We start from the raw sequence: 19,171 nt of genomic DNA, 5'->3' as shown, positions 1-19,171 counted from the left end.
AACCACATTAATTGACTCTAGAAATGTATCAGCAATTCAACAGTGAATAATAAATAATATATTTTGAATTTTGACTTTGGGTTGTGTGTAACTAAACCTTTGTATATAAGAATTCATCCAAGTAGTTTTGTAAATTTGTTAACCTGCGCAAATACTCATTACACACTAGTTCACCTGCCCCTACATTATATAGTGACTCCTAAGAATTCCGGCCTAAAAAGTTTGGAAAAGGAAATTTGTTGTTTTGAATTAACTGTGTCTGCTCCTTGATCCAGATACTATGCCACAATAGTATCGGTTCTATTTTAATTAGATTAGATAAAAAGGGGAGACCCAGTTCTTCATGGCAAAAAAAAGATGATGTTCTTAGGGGGACGGATAATGTAAATCTTAGAAAAGTATTCTCCATTTGTTGCAGCTGCGTAGTATTTGCTGGTCCCCATACCCCGGCTCCGTACATTGTGGAGCTGATACACCTTGCTTTGTAAATATGTATCAACTCCGCTGGGTTAAAAAACCCACCAAGGCGTTCTGATATCCGGATAAGCATCAATTTTTTAGCAATTATGATTTGAGCCCAAGATTCGTTTTGGTTAAACAAAAACACCCAAATATGAAAAACTCTTGGTTGTGCCTAATTTCTGCCCCTCCACAGAAATATCCTTCACCCGCATAGGCACTCGGCCACATCTCATTACATATGTCTTTGAGATATTAATACTGAGGCCTAGATCCTTCATAAAAACAGAGAATCTGTTAAGGACCCTTTGGAGTGCAATTTGTGTTCTTGCCAACATAACTGCTTCATTCGCATAGAGTAGTACAGGGATGGGTCGGCCGGCAACATGGGGAAGGTCATGTGTTGTTCTAACTAGTGCTTCTCCTAACCCATTGGTATACAAGTTAAAAAGAAAGGAGGCCACCAAACAGCCCTGCCTCACCCCCCTCCTGATGGGAAAGTTAGCTGTACGTTCCCCCCCTGTTCCAAAATGCACACTAACTGATGCATTCCTATAAAGGTTCCTTAAGAAGACAATAATTTGAGGGTCTACTTCCAAATCCTCAAGAACCTCCTACAGTCTTGCATGTTTCACGGAATCAAAAGCCACAGTCAAGTCTAAAATGACCATATACAATCTACTATTTTTTGCCCTCACATACTTTCCTATGAGCAGTGCCAAATGTAAGCACTGCTCCGTGGTACCAAGCCCCTTTTGAAAACCATATTTTAGGTATGTTAAAATCTTTTTTTCTTCTGACCATTCCTGCAGATATTTTAAAATCACACGCCCCACCACTTTCACCATTGAATCTAATAAGGAGATCGGTCTATAGCAGCCCGGATTCTGACGATCTCCTTTTTAAAAAAAGGGTATTATTATAGACCCGCCCCAGGTTTCAGGCGGTTTTGTTTGACAGCTTGCATTTATGACCTGAGTTATAATGGGCACCCCATAACGCAATATTGAATTTGAACAGGTCTATTGGGATGCCATCCGGACCAGGTGCTTTACCGACTTACTCCAGTGTAGAGCTCTATTCACTTCGTCTAGAGTGAAATTTAAGTTTATATTTAAATAATCATTCTCTAGGTCTAAAATCGGAAGTGTCAGTACCCTTATATACCTGTGAGGAATGGGTGATCCATTCCTCCTCTGAAATAGCAATTGCTATTGATGGAACCTCTAGTGTGGTAAGGAATGGTGTCTTCACTGCCCTCTAGAAAGCAGCGCTATCTTTCAGTACTGCTGCTACCATTTCTCAAGGTATTCTTCCTTTCCATTAATGCCTGCTGGTATTCCATTCTTGAAAGTCTGATGTTATCCACTAGTCTAGGTTGTCTATGTAATTCCTCTTTTAAATTGAAATAGGCCTGGGTACATCTTGGATTAAACCAGCCTGATTCCTTATTTTTCTTGCGATGTTGCACTAGTAATAGTTTCTTAAGAGCATTCGATATTTCAGCATAGAATGCTACTATGCTTGCAGTGGGTGCTGACTCAGACAGGCAGATTTCTATCGCTGACTTACAGTTTACCACAAGGGATTTGGTTATTTCTGCGGGATCTACCTTTGACCATTTAAGTGTGTAGCCATTGGTTTTATCTAGTTTCAAATCACCTGCTTCCTCTCTGTCCTTTTGAGGACCTTCTTTACAGGTAAAGCACCAACCAAGTGTAGCGGGAAATGGTCACTTAAAGGGTTCTGGTCGACCTCAAAGCAAAGTAATCCTAAAGCATGATTATGTGAGACTAGTATGTAATCAATTATAGACACGCCTCTTCCATTATAAGTGTAGGGCATCGTTACTGGGGGCTCCATAAGCTCATTAGCAAAGCCTAGGTCATTAGTAGCTAAAAATTCAATAAACAGTACTTCCGCTGAGGAATGACAGAAATGGGTCTAACATTTAAGACCCCGGACCTAGTTTTTGTACCGAAACCTGGCTATCTGAGACCAGTGCTCCAGACTTAGCAATCGCCCTCCCCTCCAATTACAAATCATTTCGCAAGACAGGGCTGGTAAAAGAAGAGGAGGAGGGGTTGCTGTAATATTCAGGGATCATCTAACATGCTTGGCCGAATCGACGACTGCCCACATCGAACATGAGATCTTGCCTTTCAAAGTAGTCTTCGACGGTCTTACTATCCTAGCTGGTGCAGTTCTTTACAACCCCCCTGGACAACAAGCCAGCCTTGGTGCCAAACTATTAAATCAACTCTTGCCACTGTGTCTAAAACATAAAAACTATATGGTCGTTGGCGCTTTCAATATCCACTATGAAAAAATGGATGCCCCGGGAACGTCCCAACTGAAATCCGACATGGAAATTCTCCAACTCAAGCAGTGGATTGTGGACCCCACGCACACCACCGGCCACACATTAGACCTACTATTTACCAACATCGAACCCACCATTATAAAAGAGGTCATCCCACTACCCTGGTCGGACCACTCACTTATATCCTTCTCATTCACCCTTCCCGGTAGACCTCCAAAACCTGAGATAGCCCCTCATATCTCTAAACGAGTATGGAGGCTAATTTACGAATCCAACTTCGAGATTAATTTCCCAAAAGACAAAGTCGCAATATTGGAAGATTCCCCTATTTGCAACGACGTCGCCCTACTAGACGAGGGCATACTGCAAACATTAAACAAATTATCCCCGTTGCGGAAAGCCAGAAAAAAAACCATAACAGAGAAATGGTATACTCCCGGCCTAAAAAACCATAAAAAGGAATGCCAAAAAAACGAACGCCTATGGAGGCAGTCCAAAGACAGTGAAGCAAGACAAAATTACGTCCACAAACGGAAGCAGTATATTCTCGCCAACAAACATGCAAAAAAAGACTACTTTACACAGTTCAAGAAAACTGCAATTCAGCACAAGAACTATTTAAATTAGTGAAGGAGCTCAGCAAACCATCCAGCACCTCACAAATACTCACCCCCTCGACCGAGGCCTGTGATCGTATCAGCACGTTCTTCTCTGAAAAAATCAGGAAAATATATTCCACCTTCATCCCTCAAAACATCAGCTACTCAGACTACCCTTCTAATATTGTCACATCACCAGAAGTATCTACCGACCCACCATAGAGCAGTCATTATTGTTTGTACCATAGCTCACTCTCCACAATAACCATTTCTAAATGATAATGGTAGCCAGTAATCATAACGATTTCATAAATCTATGTTTGCTATAAGCATATTATCTTTTGGCTGCTCAAAAACTCTGACACTTCCATATTTCAGCATGCAACCTTGATCATACATAGAAGTTAATGGGAAAGTACCCTGATCATGAGTCTCCCAATGCTATTCTGCACTTACATGAGGATATCAACTTTTGTCATGAAAAAAATCAGGTAGAATTGTTTTCCATTCTAGTTTAAGGACTTTTCTCATTTCTAGTGATGCAGACTAAGCAAAATCAGCCAGACACTTTAATCAGGCGCTATACAAAACTCAGAATAATAATAATAATAATAATAATCAGTTGAATTTTCTGAGATGTGCATCTTACAGGTATTAATTTATCTGGGGTTCAATTGAGTTTTCTGAAATGGGGTCACATTATTAAGCATCCTGAGGTTTACATTTGAATTTTAATTGAAAACTGCTTTAAATCCCTTGAAACCATTTCTATTTTTTCTTTTGACTGGAAGACTGACAGACTTATAAAGGTACAGACCACTAGTGGAAATGATGGCTATAACACCAATGGAATGATCCAGTCTACTGTAAGCACTCTTGCATTGTTCATGAATTGCACAGTAAATGAAGAACCTCAGTTGTTTATAAAACTATAAGTGCAACTCACTTACAAGAATGTAGGTACCTATATAAGATTCAAATTAGAAAATGTATAGACTCATCTATCTCAGTGTGTAAAATTGCAGGCAGTGTTGAAAATGTCTTCACACTATAACTGTACAGAAAGGTGTGGTGCTTCAGTCAGCGCACCTTACTCGGGAGTGTGGGGCTCATGGTTCAAACCCTGGTGCTGGATGCAGCTCAGCTCAGCCTCATGTGACTCTGGGAAATAGCTCACTTAATCTCCCCCAATCGTCCCCAGTGCTATGAAATCCTTTAGGGTGTGATATGTTCGCACTTTACAAATATGAATTATTTATCATATTATTGAAGTGCACAAAGAAAATGTGTATAACTGAGGGTTGGCAGACTTTGCCCTACATATTTGGCCATTTAGGAGCAGACACTATGAGTCAAACTCCGCCTCCAAATGCTTTCAGCCTGGTCAATTGTGCTTTTTGTTTATTTGAAACTGGTCCTCTCTACAGGGTCTCCCCCACGTTTTGCCTGCCTCCCTTCTTTTTTTAATGAATTTGTTTATGTTGGCCTTAGAAATCCATGCACTTTACCATTGCTGACCATTGCTAAAAGGATTGTGTGAAATTGGTTTCCACCTGATTGGAATATTTAATTTGCTTCTAGTAAAGGGGATGCCATATACCCAGGCCTGGTAAAACACATGTTTTATTGGTATATTGATATGAATACATGTTCATGAAAGCATGTAATAAAACGACAATAATTTCACAATTCCAGGCAATGCTTATATACTCTATTCTAGAATGAGAGCCATTTTACGAGTAAGGCGGTCCCGGGAACATCATACTCACTGTGGTGGTCTGACCACCGCCATCCATCCGCCCTAGTACGAGTGTTGAGGTGGGCCTGCCACAAGACTGCCTCCTCCACCAGGATCAAGGTCTGGCAATGCCCTGAAGATGCTGGTGGTGGTGCCTATGCAAGCACTGCAGAGACTATTATGACCTGCATATCCACCACGCTTATCATGGCGGGGAGTCCACCATGAAAAGGGAGGTGGACATGCAGGTAAGGGGCCCCTAACAGGGCCCCAAGCCGATTCTGGGCCTGGGGTGCATTCAGGAAGGCACATGTTGTGCCTCCTGGAATTGCACCCTTGTTCCTGCACAGTGCACAACATGGGGCATGCCACGCCATGCCGGAACATGTACAGGCTCTCTCACAGCCAAATGACTTTGGCAGTGGGGGGCCCAGTCAAAGACCGCCATAAGGCCTTAAGTGTCTCTCTGTGACCACATCCCATGTTCACACCCACAGTTCTCCAAAACAAAGCTTATTGCTCCCCAGTCTGTATAGGGTCCAAGGACAGGCTAGTCATAAGCCAGGAGGCCACTTGGGTACCGTGTGGGGACGGCTGCTATACCATGCAGAGATCATTGGATTCTCTTTAAGTGTTATCGTTTAGCTGGCACACCTGTGTGGGAGTCAGGATGTTACTGTAGTACCAGAATAAAGAAAAATAACTAAAAAGAAAAATTCAACGTGTGAACGAAACCGTTTTCCTGCATCAGCTACAGTCCTAAGGGGTATCAGAGTGTCAGTAAGAGAACAATGGGGAGGGGACAATAGAGGGGTTGGCCAAGTGGGGCAGAGAGGTAGCCCTAACTGAGGATATCACCACCCATGCTATCGATGTCCTGATATTCCAAGCCCTCAATCAGCCCTGAAAGAAACTCCAGTCCATCCAACAAGGTCAAGCCCAGTCCCTTTCATTCATCATCAACCTGTTCATCTGCAGCTGTTGAAGACTCCCATTCCCCACCACCTCCTGTGACAGGGACGCTAGCCTAAAACAGACCCCACATGCTTCGTTCAGCATCAATGCTCTTTCCTCAGCTCGAGCATCCAAAGTGAGATCTTTGACCCTGATGTTCGCCTTAGGTTCCACTGCAGACTTCCAGGCCATAGCGATGCATCTCTTGGCCAGGATAAGTGCCAGGTAAAGAAATCGGCTCCCTAATTTCTTGGGTGCGGGTCTAGGGAAGGTTCTCGAGTGACATATTTCAAGAGTGATTGCAAGAGACCTATTCAGGGTCCCTTTAATCTATGAAATTACCTAATCACAGAAAGCCCATGGGAGCCTCTTGTCATAAGTCCAAAGTCTGTGCCCAGAGCCTCATAACAAGGGCATCCCATCGGGTCACCTCCATAAATGGCCCTCATCCTATGTGGCATCAGTTAAATCCTATGTGTGCAATTATTTTGCATGTACTTGAGACGTGAAATATAGGACACTTTCTGGGAGTATGCTAATGCTCTCCCCCATTCAGCATCTGGCAAGCCCCATCCCAACTTTGCAGCCCTGTGTGACCAAAGGGTATCCAATGGTATCTTGGTCAAACTGTTTAAAATGTTATAAAACCAAATGACCAAATGATTGCCAGGTGCCATTGGCAGCATAAGTTAGAGGACACCGTACATCAGATGTTCTATCGCAACCATTCCCCAAAGGTCTCAGAATGTGCTTGTGAATGCTTCATAGGTGAGAAAGAGGCTCATAGGTAGGCTGGCCTGTTACGATAATTCGCCGAGGGGCATCAGGTGGCTGGCTTGGAAGCAGTTGCTCATAGTCACTATCCCACTGCTGTCCAAGAGCACAGTCACCGCTGATAAAGAAAGTTTAGTGATCACTGTGAGGCAACCATAGCAATGGGAGCTCAGGGGCACAAGGCTGTATCCCCCCTGTCCCCCTGGTGAGGAATCCTCAGAGCAAGCTTAAGCGGTTTGGCCAACAGTATCCACTAGTTGGCTTCACACCCCACCCCCCTCTGCCAGCCCGACCCCGTCCAGACACCTGGGGAATCAATGGAGCTGTACTTCCATTAAATATAATTTAAAGGCTAGCACTCCCAATCTACCCTCAAGTGTAGGGCGATGGAGGGTTACAAGTAAGTGTGAAAACACAAGAGTATACCCTCTACACCAAGAGTAAGGGTACTGTAATCAGTTTAAAAAGATAACTACTCTGGGAGAGCTAACATCCAGTTTTTCAAAGCACTTATACAAAAGCAATCACAACATACCACTTCACCAGTCTTGAAAGGTAAAACCCAAAACAAATTCATGTAAATTCTAAATTTAATGTAATATTTAAAAAAAGTTCATATGTATATATTCAAATTCACATTAAAAACAATAAAAACAGTACCTTCGATAGTTCCACACAATGTTAAGAAAGCATCACAGGGAGATACAATTTAAGACATATATATTTATCATTTACAATGGTTAATTTGAAAGAATCAATTTTACAGTATTAACATGATTTGATCTTGTGCGAGCAACACTTTGTTCCTTGAATTCAACCCAAAAATGACAAGTATTGTTTCAGTGGTACAATAGCAGAATGAAGCCACCTTCTTCAGGACAATGAATGATCTACCCCTCTTTACAAACAACCCAGGAGATTCACCTATATTGTAAAGGCGAGGTTGATTATGCAGGCTGTTCTCCGTTTTATACAGACAAATCAGCAGTACATTCCTAGTTAAACACATTCATGTAAATCCATAAGGGTTATGACACTCCTTATCATGCCTAACAAGGTGTGGAAAATGTGAAATTAAAAGGCTCATTGTATGAGTCACTGAAGTGGCTGCTGAAAATTCTGTCTTTAGGCTGACTTACTCCGTGAGACTGCAAACACTGGACACAGATTGTCGGCCTGAATATAGAATTATCAGCGGCCACTTCAGTGATTCATAGATGTGGTAATAAGAATAACCATGTGGACAATACATAAGGGAACACTCTTAAAGAAACCTTTACATAGAAGACCAACTGATTAGCGGGACCCATTTAATTTCAAAGCAGTGCCCCCCTCTAGGTTCTATATTATATTGCACTACTGAATCAATTGGCAGAGAACTGACATAAAGTGTCCCCAACCAAGTTACAGTTTTGCAAAACAGAAGTCCCATACTTAGGACATCCCATTGAGAAAGAAGCAAGAAATGTGTTACAGGAAAGGATTGCAGCAATTCTGAACATGAATGCACCGACTACCCAAAGGAAGTCTGCATGCTCTTGTGAATGGTGGGCTATTGTGTTAGTGGATTCTGATTTTCTCATTGACAGCAAGAACTCTTTGGCTGGTCTGGTAGCTTTAGATGGAAGTTGTATGACAGCTTTCACCTTACAGAGAGAATATCTTTCAAGGGCACCAGCATTGGAAATGCCTGATTCCAATAAATGCATTATGTTGTTTTGCGGTGAAATTGGTGGCTGCTCTCTTTGAGAGTTGACACTGATGCATGAAAATAATCGAGACCGATCGCCTATTTCTTGGCGACTCTTGATCCTGCTACAGCTGCATTGTCTGGATGCTTGCAAGCATCTGCATCTGCATGCGAGAGTCTTGAACAGTGCAAACCGCCATGGCACATTCGGTGACTGTATCTGTCCTCCATTCAGTGGTTATACTGTTGACACGTACTCGTACACAGTATCTGACAAATAGTTGTTTGCTAAGTATGAAAATATCTTGCTTAGTGCAGAAAGTCTGACACTAAAAAGATGCCTGATTTTAAACCCAGCTACTCTGATGCCATTGACTGGAAATGAAAACGTGACTGATGAAGAGGAACATGATTGCTTAGATGTGACTGAAATATATACTAAACCGTGTCCCTATATTTTGGATGAACCATTACCTAAATCTTATCATGTGTTGTTCGTTGATGAATCCTGTTTAAGAGACAATGAAGGAAATCAGAAAGCTGCTTATGCTGTGTGTACAGTTTGAGGTGTTGTGAAATATTCATTGGTGCAAGGAGTTTAATATGCCCAAGTCACTGAACTTGTTGCCTTCATGTGGCCTTCCAATATTTCCGAGCAACTCAGAGTTATTTTTTACACTGATAGTACAGTTTTAGAGTAGTACATGAGTTTGAGCAATTGTGGTCACATCATGGGTTAACAACATCCTCTGGTTCACTAATACAAAATGGAGAGTGCGTGAAAAACCTTCTGCGGCCCCTACAATGGCATGTCCATATTGCAGGCATGAAGTGTGTTGCTCATAAGCACGGTACAGACTTCGACACCGTTTGGAAACAATATGCCAAAGAAATGGCAAAGTATTGCGCTTAAAATGTGCATACTTTGATTTAGAAAATCTTGAAAAAAAGATTAGACATCACAGAAGGCAATTTATAGTTATCAGCAGTGGATATCTGGGGCAAGGTGGGGAAGCTGCAAGAGGAAGTGAAAGAAATTGAACACCAAGGTTGGATACGGGCAAGATATAGCAAAAGAGAGGATGATGTGTGGGTTTACAGTGATGGCAGATCTGTTTTGCCTGACAGATTATTACCATATATTACCATTTACCTGCACATGTGGAAATAGATGCAATGATGCTACTTTTCCAACAGGTGTGGTTTAATCCTAGATTTAGAGTAACTGCAGAGACACTGTGTCACAGGCGTGTAGTATGTCAGCAACAAAATCCTGAAAGAAAAGCACAGTTAGTTATGAGTCACATCGGTGAATCTTCAGGTCCCTTCAACCAAATGCAAATGGAGTTTATTGAAATGCCCCTTTGCTATGGTGTGAGGTATGTTTTCAAAATGGGTTGAAGCTTATCCGACATGCAGGCAGAGAGAGTTGATTACACATGTTGGATTTCCAACTTCTTTGGAGTCAGATCGAGAAACTGCCCGTGATAATAAGGTCCTGAAAATGTTATGTGCATCATTACAGGTCAAGCAGAAGCTCTATTGGAGTCACCATCCTGAAGCTTTTGGCTTGGTGGAGCAAGTTAATGGCACATTGAAGTTCAGATTGGCAAAAGTGGGGGCTTATATGTCTTTGAAGTGGCCTGATGCTTGACCCCTTGTGTTGATGACTTTGAGAAGTACACCAGAAAGGAGGACAGGATTGTCTGCACATTAGGTTATTATGGGCCAAATAATGAGACTGCCAGCTGTTCCTGCTAATGCATTAGTAAACGCAACAGATGATCTCATCTTGGATTACTGCAAGGGACTGGCTGATGTGGTATGTTCTGTGTCTCACCAGGCTGGCGAAGCTGCTTTAGCGGTTCAACAGGTGAAGAAACACATGTGCAACATGTATCTGGAGCACCGCTGGAGAGGGCCTATCTAGGTGATCTTAGTCACCAACACTGCTGTGAAATGTGGACGTCTTCCAAACTGGGTACATGCAAGCCACACTTGCAGAGCCCAAAGTCCCCTCAATGATATTAAGGCATCTGTTCCTGATGTACTGATGGTTTCAGTGAGACAGAGGGATCAGGTTAGTTAAGCTGTTGTAAATCTGTTGGGGAACAGCAGGCTGCTGGGACAGCACTCTTTTGACCTGAGGGGGTCAGAGAGAGACAACTGTGAATACCAAAGGGTGTAAGCAAACTAAGGTGACTACGAGAGATACAGACCCTAGTCAAGAGACTAGTGTAGCTCGAAAGCAAGTAGTAATCGGAGTCTATTGGCCCAGAAGAGGTAAGATTTTGAGAAGTTGCCTGACAACAGTACCACCAACTGTTTTCAAAAGTCAAGAGCAGTCTGAACAAAGTGATGCCGATGATGAACGAACAGCGTGAGATTATTGAAAAGAGCAAGAGTACCCAGTCAAAAGTACTCATCTCCTGAATGGACCTATTTAGCAGAAAATGAATGGGAACAGGAGTTTATTACCCATTACTTTAATAACACAAATCCACCTGAACCTCCTTGAAACAAACTCTGTTGTAGATCTGAATTTAAACCTTGGTGTACCAATCGAATGATTAAAACAATTTTGCTTGAAAACTCATCAATTAAACTGATCTAATAATCTTTCTGCATTGAAAGAAGCTGCTGAATTGCGCCTTGATATTATTGTGCTAAATTGCTCAAACCACTCCTGCTATTTTTTTTATTTCCTAGTTAAATGATCTAAATTTTGAGAAGCCATAGGGTCCAACACTGAAATCTCCCCTAGATGCAAATGTGGAATCGTTTCTATTACTTCTCTGATATTACGTGTTTTGGGTATCATTTTAAATTTACCACACTATATTGCTGCAAAAGATTCCAAACTTTCAATTTCTTTTGAAACTGTAAATAATACTGACATGGTTCTATCGCTTTGAATGCTAAAATTTTACAAAATGATGTTACAATAACTGGTTTGTCAGCAAATGAATATACCATATTGCTAAAAAAATATGTTAATACAATGAATGTTGGTAATTGCTACCTATATATATATATGCAAATACCTACATCAGTTACTGAGGGCGCAACCTATCATAGCTTTCCTCTGATATATGGAATTTCATGGAATGTATTAACTAGCTTATTTTATGGTCCTGGGTAACTGCATCATTATTATTCTAACCAAAATAGGATCTTTTCTGAACTTATGGTGTCAGAAAGCTTAAATCCATATTAAGGTTCAAACACTGAAACTATGGGCTATATATTTGAACCAACTCAAACTTTGGACACTGCTTATGCACTTGGAAATAACCTAACTTGTAAATTATTGAGAAGTGAGCCATTTTTTATAAAATTTGTGGAAAGTAGACGCGGAACGCTGGGGTAGGTGCTGGGCACTTACCTACTACATGTTATCCTGTTGTTTCCTCCCCTGCTGGGCTCTGGGTTGCTTCTGAACCTTCGTGCGAGCTGCTGGAGTTGGGAAGCCTGGCTTCCTGGATTCCATTTGGTTCTCCATTTCCCGTGCTGCTGGGCTGCATTGGTCTCCTGGAGTCCGTGGTGAGTCTTCTGCCCCAGTTTGATTTGCGCATTGTTTATTCTCCTCTCTGCCTGTTTTCTGATTCTGAGTGCACTGAGAAGCGCGGAGGCACCATCGAGAAGGAGGGATCACCCGGGGGCAGAGCAGAAGGAAAGGACTGCTCATTGCAGCTGGCACCAAGGTCTGCAACTCCCGAAAGAATAGGAGCGGTGTGGCAGCCCTCCCCGGCTACCTCTATTGTAATAGGAGGCGGAGCTGGGCCTAGTGTGGAGTGCATGTGGTTCCTCTCCTCTGCCCACGTTCTGGTGTGTGTTGGATGTTTGTGCCATGTCTCCATGCATTAGCTCCTACCTTATTGAGCACCTGGGTTGGGCTCCGGTTCCTCTGCTCTTCAGGGGTGTAGGCTGTTGTGAAGGCGGGATTTCATTGACTGCGCTTCCCGCTTCAGCCGTGCTTACCCGCTTTGGGTTCCAGGTGCTCTGCTGCTACTCATTTTGGGGACTGGCCTGCCTCAGGCAGGGAGCACCCGGTTTGAGCTCTGGGAGCTCTGCTATTATCTCATATTAGGGTGCTTGTCCTGCTCAGTCAGTGGGCACCCAGGTTGGGATTGGGATGCTCCACTCTACATTGACATTGAGGACCTCGTCCAAATTTCCTGCATTTGGCCATCGGCAGCCATGATTGGTCAAAGTTTGTAACTCCCGCTTGCCATGCCCCTGCTTAATTTCTTCATTGTTTTCAGCTGTTCTGCCTGCCGGTTGCCTTACGAGGGGCGATTTCCCGACTTTGGCGTTTAAAAAGGGGTGGAGTCACAGTTCTTTCAGTTGGTCCTACGCCTGTGCTTGCTGTGTGGTTTGGTTCCTCTTTTTCATGAATATTATGGACAAACATCTGAGAAAACGCTGGCATGTGTCTCCTGAGTCCTCTCCCTCTTCCCAGGCGGACAGTGGGGATTCTGCCCCTCCTGTGATGAAAACCCGGTTGGATGACAGCTGGTTGAGGCATCTGATTTTGGAGACTTTGTCTGATTTGAACTCCTCCAAAAAGTCTGTGGTGGTCATTCTGGTGGGGGTCTTGACCTCTGTTTGGACATTTCTAGTTCAAACTCTTCTGATGGTTCCTCCTTGGGTGCTGTGGACCTGAAGGGCAAATATATCTCCAAGGAATTATTTCCAGACCTCTTCTCTCATATCAGGGGGAACATGGGTTTTCCAGATGAGGTTGTGGCCAGCACTTCGCAGGATACAATCTTTCTGCAATTTTAGAAACCTGCATCTCCGTCTCTGCCTATCCATTCCTTTGTGATGGACGTCCTGTTGGAGGAGTGGAAGGACCCGGATCACATCCTGATACCTCGCTTTATGTCCAAGCTCTATCCTTTGCAGGACATGGAAGATACGAGTCCTGAATCTGTGCATGTGGATTTTATTGTTGCCAGCTTAGTGGATCGTCCCTCTATGGCTGACAATATTATCCTTCATGATGAAGTGGATATGAAAATTGATTGCACCCTGAAGAAGTCGTATGCGGGGTCCCACCTTGCTATCTGTTGAGGTGTTTATGGGGCTTATGTCACTCAGTCCTTATTGGCCGACTTTAAGACTTTGTTTTACATAATACAGGAGGGTGGCAGTTGTCAGGACCTGCTGGAATGCATGGAACTTCAGGCTGTATTTCTCTTGGATATTGCCTTTGATTCAATGCGCGCTTCTGCCTTGTCTTGTGGTTCGTCTGTTGCTGCTCAGCGGAATTTGTTGCTGAGGGGCTGGAATACAGATGTCGTGCAGAAATCCATGGCTTTGCGTTTGCCAATTACTGGCCCTTGTTTGTTTGGGGACGCCCTTGAGGATAAACTTCACAAGGTGTTCAAGGAACATAAGCATTCCTTGTCCTTTTGGCATCAGCCTCATCGTAAGGAATCTTCCTTCTTTAATGCCAAGTCCTTCTGCCAACCTTCTCAGTTTTAGAAGTCTTTCTATCGAGGCAAGAAAGGAGCTGGTAAAGGTTTCCACCATTGTTTCCAGAAGAATCCTGCTAGAAATGCTGGACAAGGTCCTCAGCGTTTCTGACTGCCGCCCGCCAGGAAGGTTCCGCTGGTGGTCCGCTAGTGGTTGGTGGGAGACTGCGGTTGTTCCTGCCTGCTGGGCATCTGACAAAGTCCGGCCAGTGGGTTCTGGATGTCCTCGGCAAGGGGATTCTGATCGAGTTTCTTTACCCTCCCCCCCCCTCCAAAGTGGTGGCTTCCCTGGTAGCCCATCGTCACCTCCTGGGAGTGTCTGTGTTTCCTTATCTGGACAATCGGCTTCTGCAGGCCCCTTCCCCAATGGTCATGTCTCATCAATTGTCTTTTACCATTCATATGCTAGAGCGCCATGGATTTCTCTTGAACTTGAAGTGCTACCTACTTCCTGCCACCCGGAGGTCCTTCATTGGGGCAGAATTCGATTCTGTTCTGGGCAAGGTGTTTCTTCCTGTTTCCCAGCTTCTGCACCTTCAGTCCCTGTTGAAGGTTTTGTAGTCTCAGGCTTCGGCTCTTCTGCTTCAGTGGCTCAAGGTGCAGGGTCATATGGCCGCTACTGTCGACACAGTTCCGCCGGCCTGGTTCCATCTTCGGCCTTTGCTGTGGCATCTTCACCATCGGGTGCCTTTTCGGTTCAGGACTTTGTAGTGTTGGTGCCGGTGTCTCTGGAGATTGTGTCCTCTCTCCAGTGGTGGCTGGATTCTTTAAATCTTTCCAAAGTGATGTGGCTTCACCCACAGCTTCCAGTGGTTTTGACAACGGATGCCAGTGCGACTGGTTGGGGAGCTACTTTGGGTCCGTGGTCTGTCCAGGCTCTTTGCCTGCGGTCGGAGTCCCGCCAGTCCTCCAACTGGAAGGAACTGCATGATGTGGAACGTGCTCTTTGTTTTTTCCAGGATTGTATGCTGGGGTGCTATGTTCTGGTGCCGTTCGACAATTCGGTCACTGTGGCTTACATCAATCACCAGGGCAGTACTTGCAGTCCTTCCCTGAATCTGGTGGCCTGTGCGATTGCAGGGTGGACGGAGCTTCATCTTCTGGCCATCTCTGCTCAACATATCAGGGGTGTGGACAATGTGGTGGTGGATCCCTTGAGTTGCAGTTTTCCATCTTCTCTGACCCTGTGCCTCTCCACCAGGAATTTCCGGTTGCTCTGCTGGAGGTTCAGGACTCCCAAGCTGGACTTATTTGCCTCCAGAACCAATGGTCTGCTTCTCCTTCTCTTGTTCCCAGACACCAGAGTTGGGGGCTTGGGGGTGGAGGCCTTGTCTCTCCTGTGGCCCCCTTGGTTGCTGTTTGCCTTTCCTCCTTTTCCTCTGATTATGGCCTTCTTGCTGAAGGTGCAGTGAGTGAGGGCCCAGGTGATAGCTGTCTTACTTCAATGGCCTCGGAGGCCCTGGTTCCCATTGTTGTTGAGTCTGGCGGTGGGTCCCCCTTCGATTCTGCCTCGCTGCCCTTCTCCCCTGAGGTCGACCTCTCCCTCCTGGTCCCTCTCACCCATACGGTCTGGGTGTTGAACGGCTGTCTCTTGGGTTCCGGGGTGAATACTAATACATTGACAAATATAACTCCTTGGAAACTACTTCTGGAAGAAAAGAAAATATTAGAGGAGATGGCTTTATTAGCTCTAGTCTTGCAGCATGAAGGTAAACTGGATATATGGAAAGAGATCAAATGTTAACACACTTATTTCAGGTTCAAGTGAATGTGGACATGCTTTTGAAATGTTTGAGAATTGGGGAGGATTCTTAGATGGTGTTGGTCCCATCTGTCCTGGAGTGTATTATATTTGTGGATTTTTTTTTATAGATTAACAATGGGTTCGTATGGAAGTTTTTCCAAAAACGTTTCATGTTAAAGATTTTAAAAGATATAACAAATTTGAGACCTGGAGAATGAAAAGAGGTGCAAGTGCAAGTGAGATAACATGTGATATTTCTGGATTTTTAATACCTTCAGCAAGGGTAGCATTAAAGTCACATAAAATTACACAACATTATAATAATTGATAAGTTAGCCACCAGTACAGCCGGGGGGATTTTCTGCTCTAGATGAAGAAATTACTTCAATAAGGTGACGGTGACTCAAAATTGACTTGCCCTTGATATCCTTCTCGTGAAGGAGAACACAGTCTTTTGAATATTAAAGGTCTGACATTGTAGCACCTACATACCAGACAAGAGCATATACATGGAGAGTTACATCAAAAATATTACCGATTTAAAATAGGACTTACGAGATTTAGAAGCAGATGGTTCATGGGAAACAATAGGTACAGAATTATCATCTGTAAGCAACTGGTTAGATCTTGAAATTTGAAAGAAACAATGTAAATACTATGACAAAATGACAATCTTAGAAGAAAGTAGAGGGAAGTGGTTAAGGACAACAGATTTGTAATCTGTAGGGAGATTTTATGAGTAGATATTGGGATGGCTTGATTCGCCATCAGATGGGGGCTTGATAGCACTAATATTTATAAATTACTTTGCATAACACTTTTACCGATTTAGGCACAAGAACCTGAATTTGCAACTTACACAAGATGATGGAAGTCAACAGAGTCAGGTGAAGTAACAGCACAGTAAAAGTGTGCTTGAAAGAGTTAGACATGGAGAAAATACATTGCTAAATTGATATAATGCTGATTAATAGATTTGAATGAGAAGATTTCTCATGAAATTATGTTTTACTATTCATGTACTGATGAAAACAAATGAATGTAATGATGAGACCTATCAGTGCTATTGCCTTTCATTGGAAATGCAATATAAATAGATTGTGGTGCAATTGTGCGATAACATTATTTAAGTAATTTAAACATACAGATGTTATAGTAGAGACCCTAATGATTATAGAAACTAGGAAATAATTTGAGTATAATTGTTTTTACAAATAATTTACTTGTATGGATTTTGAAAATTGTGGCAGTAGACCATACCTAGCTTTAATCAATTTTGTGTAATAATACATTGGTATTATAATTATTATTCACTATCCTTTTCCTTTTAATATCAAATAATGATTTGATGTATAATATTTGATTATAAATAAGTTTGATTAATTTAAAGCTGATGTATGCATTTTAGGCAGTAAAAATGTGTTCTTTCTTGAGCTGCAAATTTCCCTTAGCAATTACAATAATTCATTCATAATCTGCAAATGTTGCCTTATTGTTTGCCATATATCTCATCTCAAATCAGATGCCATAGACTGTTACATTGTATATTTCTTACCATTTATAAATCTGCGAGACCCACAAAGCCAAGTAGTTGACAAGAAGTGCTTGAGTAAAAATGCAGGTGTACATAAATTGTATTTGGTGACTATATGTGTAAACTAAACATACAAAGGAGTAACTCATGGAGAAGAAACCCCAAAGGAGGGGAAAGTCCATTGTTATTCTTTTACTCTGAATGCAATAAGTACCGCCTCACAATGCAATGCTTTATTTTCTTTCTATGGGACATAACTCAGCACTCTTTTGATTTGATTATTTTAACACAATGCGATAATTTTCCCTATCTTGACTCCCTTTTTACTGATACTTCTGCCTTTATGTAGTTGACCTGGAATCCTTCGTTGGCAAACAAATTGATTTTGCTTTATTTCCTCTTTTTGGCCATACTTATGGACTCGCCCTTAGAGGACTTTATAACAATTTCTTTTTACCCCTTTGCTTTAAATCTTTAGATGCTGTTAAAAAGGACCGAACTATCCTTCTCCCTTTAATGGTGGTATGAATCAGAATCTGCTTATTTGATGTTTGTTTAAACCATCCTCTTTGGATTTGAACTTCTTATTAAATGCTAAGGGCCTTATTACTACTTTGGTCGTCTGTTGGAAGACTTCCAAGGCTGTGGTTCTTCTGCCTGCTAGATTTTGTTTGGAATCCATGGAAGGTGGGGGGTGCAGGGGCGGTCTGACAATAGTGGTCTGTTACGCTCATGGGAGAGCCTGACATGCAGACCGCTGCCTTGAGAGTTCTGACTGGATGTTCCTGCACGGTGTGGCATCCACACAAAACTGTGTAGGAACTGGGGGTAAAAATCCCAGGCGGTAGAACAGGTGCCCCCTGCATGCATACCCAGACTCAGAAGTGGCAGGGGGCCCTGTTAGGGCCATCTTAGTGCCCTATCTGCCACCCTTTTGTTGACAGGCTCACTGTCATGAAAAGGGTGGTGGAAAGCCAACTCATAATAGGGATGGTGGCGGAGGAGCAGCATTGCCAGCATATTGCAGCTCTGTGACTGCCACAGGATTCTCGATCCCCAGTGAGTGCAGAGGCCCTATAGCAGTCTGAAAGCCACACTAGTAATACTGAGGGTGGGCCCGTAGTGTGACGGTGGCCGGACTGCCACAGCGAGTACACCAGTCCTATGGACTGCCATTATTGTAATAAGGATCTAAGTATTGCACTATATACTTTAATATTCTTGACTGAGATGTTTAAGGAATTACTTATCTGTATTGATTTTGGAACATTATTACAATAACATTTTATCTAAATTGCTTGAGTCTACTACTGTGTCCTGATGTTCTTTTTCTGAAACTTAGCTAAATGACTTGTTTGATCTAAATGCATTGCCGAGAATTAGCAAATCTTTTCAGAATATCAAGTTCTGCTTTTTTTCTGTGTTTTCTTAGCAGAGCTTCTTGTTTGTATCATTCTGATTGGACTTCATTTCCTTAGGAGATTGGGTTTCCTCACTGCAACACTTTACTTGTAGAGTAGTGTATTTGAACCTTAGTTCACATGTGTAAGTTAGTCTTCTCTTTAGTCTGTATCTTTCTCCTCCTCTGGCTGCCTTCGGAGTCCCCTCCTTCATTGATCTTTATCTTGTATCGGAGGGCTCCCAATTGGAGGACTTTGGGAATGCTGCGGGAATTGGAACTTGTGGCGTAAGTTGGGCTTGGGAGAGGTGACAGACCTCTACCACCCTAAGGTTCATTCTCTAGCGACTGGCGGGGATGCGACATGGGGGAGGAGGGAGGTGGGGTGGGGGCGGAGGATGAGTCACGGGAATGTACACAATCACCTACCTCCCCCACACAAGATATAGTGTAATCATGTATGCTCATGGGTCCAAC

Source organism: Lissotriton vulgaris, chromosome 8, assembly GCF_964263255.1.
Source record: "Lissotriton vulgaris chromosome 8, aLisVul1.2, whole genome shotgun sequence".
Classification (NCBI taxonomy): Eukaryota; Metazoa; Chordata; class Amphibia; order Caudata; family Salamandridae; genus Lissotriton; species Lissotriton vulgaris.
Note: the sequence above shows the minus strand (reverse complement) of the source record.